Here is a 13,598-nt window from a genome sequence, read left to right as displayed (position 1 = left end):
AACTCCTGGTTTTTTCTTCCTCTTTTTGTCCACGTAGGCGACTCAATGAAGATGTATTGTTGGGTTTATGGGTGGTCGGCTGTTCTTGGGTAGATTAGTTGGGGTTACAATGCGGGTTTACTGGCTCTCTTCAGAAAACTGTGGTTAATTTCCAGTGTTGTCTTCTTTTTTGCATCTCCTTCTCTATCAGACTGGTTTCCCCTCTGTTGAGGCAGTCTCAGATATAGTTAAATGGCAGCAAGCCGAGATACGCTGTGGTCCTTCACGACCAGAACACCTTTGTAAATACCTTTTTATTTTCTTTTAATGAATTACTCTTACTTAAAAAAAAAGAGTATATTTTATTTATATATTTTTAGAGATTTCACGATTACCCCTCACCCCTCGATATATTTTAAGTGATTTAATAAAGTTTTTTTAAAAAACTTTGGGTTTCCTAAACACTCCAGCAGTTAAACATACGTTTTCTTGTCATTGATCCCTGTCCACGCTAGATATTCCACTTAATTTTGCAATCTCATTGCTCACCATTACAATAATTTTTTGGATTTGACCAACCAACTAATCACCGCAACACGTTTTTTCCCTTACCGATCTCACTAGTTCGCACGTGAGAAAACATTTCTTCTCTCGTCGACGAGTGGCAAGATGAGGTTGGCAAAGTATTCCGTGGGCACCTTTGGAAAGCTGCACAAGGTTCCATCCCTTTCGACGGAAAACTCGGGTGTGACCTGAACAACCGCTCCGGCCAGTTCGCCCGTGAGAAAACAATTCTTCTCTCGTGGGCGAGTGTCAAGATGAGGTTGGCAAAGTATTCCGTGGGCACCTTTGGAAAGCTGCTGAATGTTCGATCCCTTTCGACGGAAAACTCGGGTGTGACCTGAAGAGTACGTTGAAGCTGAAATCTCAAATACTATACCAGCAACGACGACTACTAATACATGCATTGCATAGTTCTGTACATATTTTGTATTTAGATTTTATTTGGATTTAGTATCAGTATAGATTTATTTTAAATCTGTATTTAAAATGAGTAAAGTTAATTTTTTATATAAATAAATATTATTTAAATGTATAGATTTATTTTTAATATGGATTTAAAATGAGTAGAAAAATATTTAATTTTTTATGAGTAGATATTATTTAAATGTTTTATATGGTTATTTAATTTATTTATTTTTATTTTGGTAGATACGAACAAAATTTTAACTTTCATGACGGACATTTTTAATTTTTTTTATGAGTAGACATTATTTAAATGTTTTGTATAGTTATTTAATTTATTTTTTTTAGATTTTTTTTTTGGCAAATATGAACAAAATTTTAATTTTCATGAGGGACATTCTTACACATCATACCGGGTTATAGAATGAGCCTCAATTGTACCAATATATATCCATTTTAAATACGGATCCAAGATGAACTGAGTGGGATCCAATTTCTTCACTTGCAAATTTTTTTATTAGCAGACTTTATTTAAATGTTTTTTATAATTATTTAATTTTTTTTTGCTACAAAATTTCAACTTTAATGATGTACAATTAGGCTTACACATCATACTAGGTTGCAGAGGTTTCTGGAGAAGCTAAAAAATGCTAAGGTACAAAAAATAGTAATTAGAACAATAAATATGATTAAGTTTATATAAGCAAATGTCTTTTATTTTGTTTAATTATCAATTTATAGTTATATTTTTCATTATTTCAGTCATCTCAATCATTTAAACATAACATATCAAGAACTATATAAAAACAAATCATTTTTATATATTGATATTATAATTTTTTTATTTTTTTTTGCTCAAGCAAGAGACGTGCCTTTTTATCATTAAATCAAACTAGAATTACAATTTGTACATACTCCATCTCTTTAAATGGTCGCCGTCAAAAAGGAAAATGCTCATCTAAAGTCTATCCCTCTGATTCACAAGAATTACCCACCCAACCCTTTTTGAAAACATCTACTTTAATTCACCGGGCATCTCAGGTCCTATGAGTCCTCCCCATGTGTAACCACCCAAACCAACCCTTCCTATCTTTCGATCGCTGCCATTCAATTTTTTCTTTTGATCTAATGGCCTAGATATCCTTCGCACCATGAAGAGGTAAGACGATTAACCCTCGGCCTCCACCAAACTACTCGCTCGATCCGAAGCATTGATCTGCCATGCTCCATCGGACGGCGGAGCCGGATATCGCACGCCCGAAGCTGACGAACTTTAGAGAGCGATGAGTGTGGTTTTTGGACCGTGCCCTCCTCCACATGTCATGCTCAGTGTGGCATTGCTGCCAAATTTCTAAAACCACCTTTGTCATGAAAGTGGTGCATTCGCTCCAAAACCACTTCAGTAGCGGTTTTGACTTCTGCCACTGAAAAATTGGGTGATGCTATTGCTTGAACCACTGCCTTTTCTTGTTACTTGTAACATTCCTTCAGTCTGAGAAGCTCTGTCGCCCTTCACTGAGAATATTCCGGATTGTAGTCCGCTTGACTGCTAAGGCCAACCCTGGCTCACCTTCCATTGTAAACCTCTCTGTCCAAAAATGTGAAACCCTCTAACTTCTATCCATTACAAGTTGGATTCTTTCATTTTGCTCCTATACACTTCTTTGTCCTCCTCTGACTGGTTATGACATAGTTTTCTCAGGTTTCTGTGCGCCATTGCATTCCACTCCATTAAAATTGTGTTGTCCTTGTAGTTGACATCTTGGTTGGCTAGGATGTCTGCCAATTTGTTGGCCTTTCTCCGTACATGAATGAATCTAAGAGTACGTAGTTCCTGTAGATGTACCTGGATTTTATGGAGAACCTGAATTAACCTCCAGTGTTTTGTAACCTTTTCCGGCCCTGTTCCATTACTGATTCTCTTGGCTGCTTTGATGACTAACTCTGAATCCGCTTCTGTTATGACATTTTGGAAATTGTTCTGTATCAGAAATTCTAAGCATTGTTCTAACGCCATTAGTTCTGCCATGTTGTTGGTTGCTTTTCCTAAGTTACCATGGAAGAGGGAGATTATGCTACCAGTATCATCCCTAAGAACTCCCCCAAAGCCAGCCTCCCCCAGGTTGCCTTTAGAATCTCCATCGATGTTGAACTTTAAAAACCTTCAGGGAGAGGATGCCAGAATTCCTCCATTTTTCCTCTCATGCTTATTTTCTTGTTTAGTCCTTGTGGAATAAGCCCCTGCATGCCTAACTGCTGGAGAATTCTTAACTCTACTTCCGAGGGAGGATTTTTGGGAAGATATCTTACTGTGGTACTAACTGTCTCCTTAAGTTGTTTTAAGATCAGCTCTGCCAGGCGAAGAGAGGCATTCTTTACCTCTTTGAATATTCTTTTGTTTCTTTCTTTCCACACATTCCATATAATGAAACTTGGCAAGAGATTCCAGGCAGAATTGAGAACTTCAAAATCCAAAAAATTATTCCTCTAGTTGTTTAGAGTGTTAGTAATACTTTCTTTGTCTCTATCACTCTGATTAAAGATGTTGGTAAAAAAAATCCCATATCCTAGCGGTGAAAATGCAGTGGTTGAGAAGATGTTCCATAGTCTCCTCTTGGCCCTCACAAAGTTGGCATCTGGAGGGTCCCAGGATACCCCTTTTTTTAAGGTTGTCCCAGGTTAGAATTTTTTTGTGGTGAACTAACCAGAGGAAGAGTTTGATTTTCATCCATCTTTTGTGCCTCCATAGCTTCGGCCAAGTTTTATTTGGAGCTTGGGGTTCCTGATAAAGGAGAATACCTTTAGCCTCCTTGATATTAAAGTTGCCCTCTTTGTTGTTACCCCACCTCAATTGGTCCTGCCCTTCAGTTACTAAAATCATCCTTTGATCCAGCATCCTCTTAAGGGACTCTGCTTTACTGTTGAGGGTTCTATCCTCTCTGCCCTCTATTACTTTCCATTTTCTCCATTTTCATTCATTATGTGAATTCTCCCAATAGTCTTCAACCTTTACCAATCCTTGTTTGTCTATCTCATGCTTGAGGCCCAAAAATTCTTCCTTCAGTAGATTAAGTTCTTGTTGCCATTTGTCCTCCCAGAAAAGTGCTAGATCTTCATCTCTGATTTCCCCAAAACTGTTTTTTTGAACCACTCCTCTATTCTCCCAGGCTTTGTTCCATATGGGAGAGCCTTTCACTGTTCCTGACATATGTATGATATCAAAATCCAGCCAGGCATTGGCATATTTTTCCTTCCAAATGCTTGCTCATTGAGCTTTAGGATCCTTAACCCATCCCCACCAAAGTTTGGCTCCTAGCGCCTTGCTGAGAATCTCTAGATTATCCAAACCTAGGTCCCCTTGGATCTTGGGTTTACAGATCTTGTCCCATGATACTAAAGCCCATTTTTTCCTTGTTTCCTCTTTGCCCCAAAGAAAATCTCGTTGAATATTCCTAAATTGCTGCAAGACTCCTATTAGAGCTGGGAGGGCTAATAGCATAAAGATTGGGATAGCTTGGAGTACATCGTTAGAAAGAACTAGGGTACCGGCTAAATTTAAAGATCTGATTGTCCATTTCCTGACCTTGTTTTGAATTTTAATTGTTAACGAATCCCATATGCTCTTGTGCTGGGGTTTAGCTGTAAGAGGAACTCCCAAATACTTAGAGGGAAGAGATTCTCTTTAAAAGCCTAAAATTCTGGAGACATTTCTCTGGATGGCAATATGAGTGTTAATGAAAAAGATTTTTGATTTGGAAAGATTGACTTCCATGCTTGTAGCCTTAGCGAAGTCATTCAAAATTTGTTTGTAAGCAAGTGCTTCCTTAATTGTGGGAATTCCTTGTAACATGGTATCATCTACAAACTGTTGATGAGTCAGAACTTGCCCATTCTCCGAGACTTGGAGTCCTTAAATTCTTCCCATAACTCTTTCATGCTTAATGGGCTACCCCAGCGCTTCCATCATGAGGATGAAGAGAAAAGGAGAGAGCAAGTCTCCCTGTCTAAGTCCTCTAGAAGGGAGAAAAAGTTCAGATGGAGAGCCATTCACTAAAATTGAAACGCTGGATGATGTCACCAGGGCCATGACCCATCTGATCCAATTATTATCAAAACCAAATGCTGTGAGCACTTTTTTGATATATATCCAATTCACTTTGTCATATGTTTTGGCTATGTCCAGTTGCATGATCATACCCGCTCTCTTGTTTCTTGTTAACGAGTGAACCACCTCGTGAGCTTGAATTATATTGTCCAGAATTTGTCTGCCTTCTACATAACCAGTTTGTTCCCCCGAGACAAGCGTGGGCAGCAGGGGTTTGAGTCTGTTAGCCACAACCTTGGAAATTATCTTGTAGACTACATTGCATAAAGCAATGGAACTGTATTTCTTTGGCGTTTGAGCATTATCCTATTTTGGAATAAGGGCAATAAAGGAGGTATCGAGAGCTTTCAAAATGGTCTTGTTCCGCCTAGAATCTTCAACTATCTTTACAATATCCCTTTTTACAATATTCCAGCAGGCTTTGAAGAAATCCACATTGAATCCATCTGGACCTGGAGCCTTGCCATTTTTCATTTCATTGAGGACCCCACTGACCTCCTCTTCAGTCATAGGTCTGTTGAGGTTACAATTATCCTTTCTGGATACCAGTCTAGGGATATGTTCAATTAAGTCCTTAATGAAAGGTTCTCTTCCTGAAAAGTTTTCCTTGGCAATGTCACGAAAGTGCTTTACTAACACTGCATCTATCTCCTCATGGGATTGATGAATTTGGCCATCCTCGTCCTTGATCGAAGAGACTCTGTTGTGAGTTCTATTTGCAATGGTAGATCTATGGAAAAACTTAGTATTGTGTTCTCCTTCTTTTAGCCATATAACCCTAGATTTTTGTTTCCAAAAAATTTCTTCTTGTTTACACAGCATTTCCCATTCTTGATGATATTTCTCTTCTAGATCATTTTTTTCTGTATCAAAGCCATCCTTGATCAAAGCTTGATTGAGCTCTAGGATTTTGCTTTCCACAATTTTCTTACTTGTGAAAATATTGCCAAATCCCTTCTTGTTCCAATCCTTTAGCTTCAACTTGATGTGTTTTAATCTTTTATGTAGCAGGAACATAGTTGATCCCTGAATCTGCAAGTCTTCAGCCCACCATTTTCCAATGTTGCTGATGAATTCAGGGTGTGAAAGCCATATATTTTCAAACCTAAACGGTTTGTTTCTTGGGGTGCCAATGCCCTTAATCTCCATCTGAATCGGCCAGTGATCTGAACCTCCAAAAGGAAGAATACCTGTTATTATTTCCTTGTCTAGAAGCATGAGCTCCTCAGAGATCATGAATTTGTCTAGCTTGGAAGCTACCTGGGAATCCCCTCCTCTTTTGTTGTTCCATGTACATAGACCATTGTTTGTCTCAATGTCCACCAGCGTCATGTTTTCTGAAAAGATTTGGAAAGCTGAGGAATCTTTGTTTGGTACTATTGTACCCCCTTTTTTCTCCTAGAGAGATCTAATCATGTTGAAGTCTCCTCCTATAACCCACGATATCCCTGCATATCTGCTCCGGAGGTCCACCAAGGAGTCAATAAACCTGATTTTGTCATCTAACCTTTGAGGGTCATAAACATTCATTGCTAGATAAGTGTCTCCATCTCCTACAGGCTGTATAACAACTGATAAATAATTCCTTGATGCCTCCGCATCAATTATTCCTATTTTTTGGGGATTCCAAAGGGTGAGGATACCCCCTGTTGTATTTTCTGCTTTGACTTCTGGAAACTCATATCTGCTGAGCCACTTACTATGGATTTGCCTTAACTTTTGAACAGAACATTTCGTTTCTTGGACAAAAATTATATCCAGAGCTGCCTCTTTCATTTTGTTATTTAGCATTCTTTGTTTTCTTTTGTTGCCTAGTCCTCTGATGTTCCAAGTTGTAAACTTCATAATTATTGATTGGTAAAGGAGTAACTGGTTAGATCTTTCATCTTACCTGAGTCTATTATGAGCTTGCCACACTCCATTAGTAGCTCATTCTGCTTTTTTCTGCCTCTTTTTTTTCCTAGGTTTCTCAGTGCTAATCCTGGAGTTGTTTTTACTGCTTTCACTCCTTGGTTGCCCTGTCTTTCCATGTTGTTTTCTTCTACCAAGCCCTTTGCCTGAGTTTTCCATAAGAATAATTGCTTTATTCGATTGCATTCTTCTTGTGGTAGAGATTCTACCCCACCAGTTGTTCCCTTACTCAAGAACCCTTCTAGATCTAGGTTTTCTCTGTCAAGAATCTCTTGTAACTCATTGTCCTCCATTTCCATCTCACTCTAGGTCATTTCCTGATCCATATCCGTCTCTGATTCACTCATCATGATCCCTTTCTATTTTTCACATACCTGTTCCTGATCCTTTTCTTCTTCCTTCTCCTGCTTATCATAACCATCCTTCATTCTTGATCTTCACCTGTTGTTTCTTCCTCCTCTTCAAGAACATGGAACTGATTTAGCCTCACCTTTTGATCTCCACTTAGGTGTTGCTTTGGTCCTTTTTTGCCACTTTTACCTTTGTGAGCTACTTTGTGAGAGCTATCTGTTTCTTTCATTGTGTTAGGTTTGCTTTTGTTCTCTGCTTTACTGAGAGGGCAGTGTCTGAAAAGGTGCCCGTGTTCATGACATTTACGACATCTAAATGGAATATGTTCGTAGTCAACTGTCTGCACCCATTCCTCATCAAAAACCTCCAATGTGACCTCGTCCGGAAGTGCTCCAGATATATCCATCTGTACGCAGATCCTAGCAAAGGAGGTATATTTTCCCCTCCTTGTAGCTTTAGAAGTTTTGACATACCTTCCTAATTTATTGCCTATAGCAGTTAATGATTCTATTTGCCAATAATCCAGAGGTAGAGAATAGAGTCTTACCCAAATCGGGATTGAGGTGAAGGTTTCCCACACCGGTACGAAGTTCATCTTCCACGGCCGCATATAGAGCCCTGTTGCTGCATAGAAGTAGGGCCCTCCTTCAAACACTCTGTCTTTATCTTCAATATTCGCAAACACCACAGTGAAGAATCCCTTGGAACCTAGATGAAGATCAATGCTTCCTTTAGGCTTCCAGTGGTATCTGATCCATGTTTGTAAAGCTTTTTCAGTGGGCCATAGTCCCATGAATTTGCATATGATTGCATAAGTCTGCATGTGCTCCCTATGCGCCTGCAGTGCTGGGTCATTTAAAAGAACTCTGGGAGTGATTTCAGCTTTGGGCTTGCACGGTCCCTTTTGTTTCATGTCTTTTGTTCCCTGTTTTTTGTCATTTTCCTCCTTGTCTTTTGTGCCATCATTCTCCTTCGCTTTGTTACTTTATGTTTCCTCTTCCCTATTTTTTCCTCCTTCCTTAGTGTTATCACTGCCTGATTCTGCGGGTTTCTTGCCCTTTTTGGCCATTGCCTCTTTGTAGGAGTGGAGCTCCCTCCTCTACATCCGTCCATGGAGAAAACCGCTACAGAAACCCACAACCCTAGTTTTCCGCTCTTCCCCGGCTTCCGATATTATAAACTTTATTTTAAAATATAGTGAATATTTTAATAAAATAATTTTTATATATTTATATTATAAACTTTATTTTAAAATATAGTAAATATTTTAATAAATTATTATGAATTGTTTTTAAGTGTAGTTTTTCTATTAATAAAATTTTCAAAATTGTTTCTTTATCGATTTTTTAATAAATTTTTATTAATTGTTTTTAATATACAATTTTTCTATTAATAAAATTTTGAAGTTGCTTATTTATCCATTTACAGTTATATTACTCATTATTTCAATATAGTAAATATTTTAATAAATTATTATTAATTTTTCTATTAATAAAATTTTGAAGTTGCTTATTTATCCATTTATAGTTATATTACTCATTATTTCAATATAGTAAATATTTTAATAAATTATTATTAATTTTTTTTGAAGTACATAGTTTTTCTATTAATAAAATTTTCAAAATTGTTTATTTATCGAATTTTTGAGTAAATTATTATTAATTATTTTTAAGTATATGATTTTTCAATTAATAAAATTTTCAAGTTGTTTATTTATCCATTTATAATTATATTACTCATTATTTCAATATAGTAAATATTTTAGTAGATTATTATTAATTGTTTCTAAGTATATAGTTTTTCTATTAATAAAATTTTCAAAATTGTTTATTTATCGAATTTTTGAATAAATTATTATTAATTGTTTTTAAATATATGATTTTTCTGTTAATAAAATTTTCAAGTTGTTTATTTATCCATTTATAGTTATATTACTCATTATTTGAGTTATCTCAATCATTTAAACATAATATATCAATGAAAATTTTCAAATTATTTATTTATGGCATTTTTGAATAAATTATTATTAATTGTTTTTAAGTATGATTATAAAAATTTTAAGTTGTTTATTTATCAATTTATAGCTATATTTATTTATCAATTTATAGTTATATTACTATTAACTATAATATATCAAAAACTATCTAAAAACATAGAATTTTTATATGTTTATATTATAAACTTTATTTTTTTATATGTTTATATTATAAATCTTATTTAAAAAATATAGTTAATTTTTAATAAATTATTATTAATTGTTTTTAAGTATATGGGCATTTTATTAATAAAAATTTCAAATTTTTAAATAAATCATTATTAATTTTGTTAGTATATGGTTTTTTTATTAATAAAAATTTTAAATTTCAAATTATAGGTTTATATTATATATATTTTGTTTTAAAATATAATTAATTTTTGAATATATTATTATTAATTATTTTCAAGTTATTGTTTTTCTATTAATAAAAATGTTCACATAATCTACATGCCTTAATTACGATAAGCTCTTGTTCCTGTATTAGTATAGCTTGATTACAGTGATATCATAACTCTTACATATTAGTATAGCTTGATTACAGTGATATCATAACTCTTACATATTACTGATATAAGCTCAATGTAAGGATATAATTGAAAATAAGCTCTTGTTCCTGTATTAGTATAGCTTGATTACACTGATATCATGATATCATAACTCTTACATATTACTGATATAAGCTCAATGTAAGGATATAATTGATTTTTTTTAATTTTTTTTTTCTTTCTTTCTTGCAAAAAAATATTTTTCTGAGGATGTAGCACCAATGTGTCCAGCCCAGATTATTTTTCTGTGGATGTAGAACCAATGTGTCCAGCCCAGATTATTTTTCTGTGGATGTAGAACCAATGTGGATTCTGTGGATGTAGAACCAATGTGGATGTAGCACCAATGTGTCTAGGACCAATGTGGATGTAGCACCAATGTGTCTAGGGTAGGCCTTAAAAAAATTAAAAGGTTGTTTATTTATTGAATTTTTGAATAATTGATTTTTTTTATTTTTTTTTTTCTTTCTTTCTTGCAAAAAAATATTTTTCTGAGGATGTAGCACCAATGTGTCCAGCCCAGATTATTTTTCTGTGGATGTAGAACCAATGTGTCCAGCCCAGATTATTTTTCTGTGGATGTAGAACCAATGTGGATTCTGTGGATGTAGAATGTGGATTCTGTGGATGTAGAACCAATGTGGATGTAGCACCAATGTGTCTAGGACCAATGTGGATGTAGCACCAATGTGTCTAGGGTAGGCCTTAAAAAAATTAAAAGGTTGTTTATTTATTGAATTTTTGAATAAATTATTATTAATTGCTTTTTATTAGTTGTTTATTTAAGGTTGTTTATTTATTGAATTTTTGAATAAATTATTATTAATTGTTTTTTATTAGTTGTTTATTTATTGAATTTGTGAATAAATTATTATTAATTGTTTTTAAGTATGATTTTTCTATTAATAAAATTTTTGAGTTGTTTATTTATCCATTTATAGTTATTTTCGAGTTGTTTATTTATCAATTTATAGCTATATTACTCATTATTTCAGTTATCTCGATCATTCAAACATAATATATCAAAAACTATTTAAAAACATAGAATTTTTATATGTTTATATTATAAATTTTATTTTAAATACAAATTATTATTAGAATGGGTGAGGCATGAGCATTTCTTTCGTTGGCCTTGAGCCAGTGGAACGCTGTAAGTCAGACATAAGTCTGTGGTTTCTGGGCTGGACATGGTCTTGACACGTAAGAACTGACCGTGATAAGGTCATTGTCAAACTGACTCTCTTGACGCCTAAGAACCGACCCCGATAGTCATTGTCAAACTGACTCTCATTAAATTGAGAGACTGGAAATGAGAAACTGGAAATTGAGAAGCTTGGGAGAGAAATGGACGTAATAATCTGAAAAGCTCAGGGGACAACTGGACATAATAACCGTTAATAACAATTCTCTTCTCATGGTAGGGAGGAGTGGTCTTCCTAATTGAGTTTCTCCTAGTCGAGTTTGTGTCCTGGATTGCAATATAACAGATAAGTGTTTTAATCTTTCTTTTTCTTTAAAAATTTAAATTCACTGTAAAAGTACAGAAAGTAGAACAAGAACCTCTTCATGGGTGAAATAAGAAATTTACGAAAATCTTTTATTTGTCTGAGAATGTGTATACAGAGTCACAGACTAAATGTGTGAATCAAGTTGTATCTTGCTGCATGTCTAGCATATACATGCAACTTAAATTTGGTACTAAAATTAAATTTTCTTGTCTTCTTTGTGTGTCTGAGATAATGAGAATGGACGAAATTTGAGTATCAATTTATATCAGAAATTCCTGACATTTTTCTTTTAGCTACAGAATGTGTAGTGAAGATAATCATTATGAGGATTTACTTAGAATTAGTGGTAGGAACCATCATGGTAATGGGTTGTAAAAAAAGTGGTTAAGAAAACTCAAACTGTGAAAATAAGAGCAGAATGGCTGAGAACTGGTTAAACCTTAGAGCAACAAACCAAGATATGTTGAGGATTGGTCTAGAACTCGGGTCTGTGTAGGATCAAGTACCGCAAGGGTACGACCATAACCCAAAAGGAATCAGCTCTCGTAGTTCTACCGGGAACGATTACTGGGTGAGGAATTAAAACGTAAAAAGAAAACTCGGGACCATCTTTCTTATGGGAAACTAAATAAAGAATTTGAGCATAGTTAACTGTCCTATAGTCGAAACTCTTAGGGAAAAGACAGTGGATAACTACATATAAGCAAGCTTGATAATATGCTTCAGAAAAATAACCATGGAGGCTATGTAAACATCTGTACAAAGAACGAAAGCATAAAGTAAAACTGAATAATAATATGTTCCATATGCAACATAAATGAAGGAAGATAGATAACAAAACAGAGAGAAAATATTTCCATTCTATCGCCTATCGATATGTGTAAGACAGACATTAATCATGTCAGTTTGGCCGGAGGCTTGCTGTACATTAAAAACCCCAAATTATCCTAGTATGAAAAATGACAGAACTAAGGATAATAATTGTAAATATAAGATAAATAGGCTAGAATTTCACTATACATTAAGAGGCCGAAGCAGATAATAATCGAATTAGGAAATGCCTGAACGAGCATAGTTCTACATGACCCAAAAAATTAAATAATTAAAATTCCCAGTCGAAAAGCAAACAAACGAGAATTCTATTCATATATATGTATCAAATATTCAGTATTTTACATCTAACGCATCAGGTCAAAAAGACCCTAGAGCTAGTAAACCTTCGTGCCAATGTAACCAGAGAGCTAAAAACCCCACAAACTGTCGAAACAGGATTTCATAAAAACAACCCTAGAGGGCCTTAACCCGTTGATACTCTCATAATCTGTCAAGGAAGACAAGAGAAAAAACTGGTGTCGAAAGGGTTTAAAGATGGACGAAAGCTGGAGGAAAACATAGAAGAAAGGTGCTAGTCAAAATTTGGAACTTGACAAACCCTAAGTGATGAACATCCACGAACAGTTCTAGAGAACCAGCCTGCAAGAGAGAGAACATAGGGTTTAGTGGCAACCTTACATGCAGAAAGCCAAGCTGAAAAAAGGATTAAGGACTTAGAGGAAAATTACTTGCCTTATGGGTGGCAGCCGCTGTCGTTCATTTCTAAAAACAAAAAAAGAAGAGGTGCTCAATAGGAGTTCTTAAGCATAAAAGGAACTACAAGATGGCAGAAATTGGGCTCTGTTACCTGAGGATTCATCGTTGTGTTATTACTCCCAACAACCATCGCGTAAGCTTGAACCTGATGACGACTGCGAAGAGCTGAGAGAATTAGTACCAAGAAATATAAAGACGGCGTAAGAATGAAAACTGTAGAAGAAATTAATAGTAAAAGGCCCATTTTTGCACTTGCAAGCATTGGGTAGCCAATGCAGAGTCCAAACCCTAGCTATAAGAATAGTTGCAGAGCTCAAACGCTTCCGGTGAAACTGTAGAATGACTGTTCGGGGCAGCCGAGAGAGTAGCTGGTTACCTTAATTGTCCTATCGCAATCGTAGTCGTTGCATTTGGCCGTAGCTAGCGAGATCGATGGTGAAATCTGGGACATGTGTCCCACATGACAGACCGTGTGTAATTGCGCCTGTACTCTGAGTAGTTGAGAGAGTTCCAAGGGTAACTCTCGATGACCTTGGGTTCCCATTGAGGTTAAGTGGTGCGACGGTGAAACCCTTACACATATACCTTCGAGTCATATGAACCTT

The 13,598-nt window shown here is 35.3% G+C and overlaps 1 long non-coding RNA gene across 1 annotated transcript; it reads right to left on the bottom strand.

The window, feature by feature from the left end:
• Positions 1–12,809: 12,809 nt before the first annotated feature.
• Positions 12,810–13,359, bottom strand: LOC149184003 (uncharacterized). The gene is made up of 3 exons (XR_016257738.1): positions 13,085–13,359; positions 12,970–12,999; positions 12,810–12,876 (listed from the first exon to the last, which is right to left on the bottom strand). It is a non-coding gene; the product is annotated as an uncharacterized LOC149184003 (long non-coding RNA).
• Between the last annotated feature and the right edge of the window lie 239 nt (positions 13,360–13,598).

The sequence above is a fragment of the Pinus tabuliformis genome, chromosome 3_2, assembly GCF_031772625.1.
Source record: "Pinus tabuliformis cultivar Carrire ecotype Pingquan chromosome 3_2, CPIR1, whole genome shotgun sequence".
Taxonomy (NCBI): domain Eukaryota; kingdom Viridiplantae; phylum Streptophyta; class Pinopsida; order Pinales; family Pinaceae; genus Pinus; species Pinus tabuliformis.
Note: the sequence above shows the minus strand (reverse complement) of the source record. Positions and strands in the feature narration are given on the sequence as shown.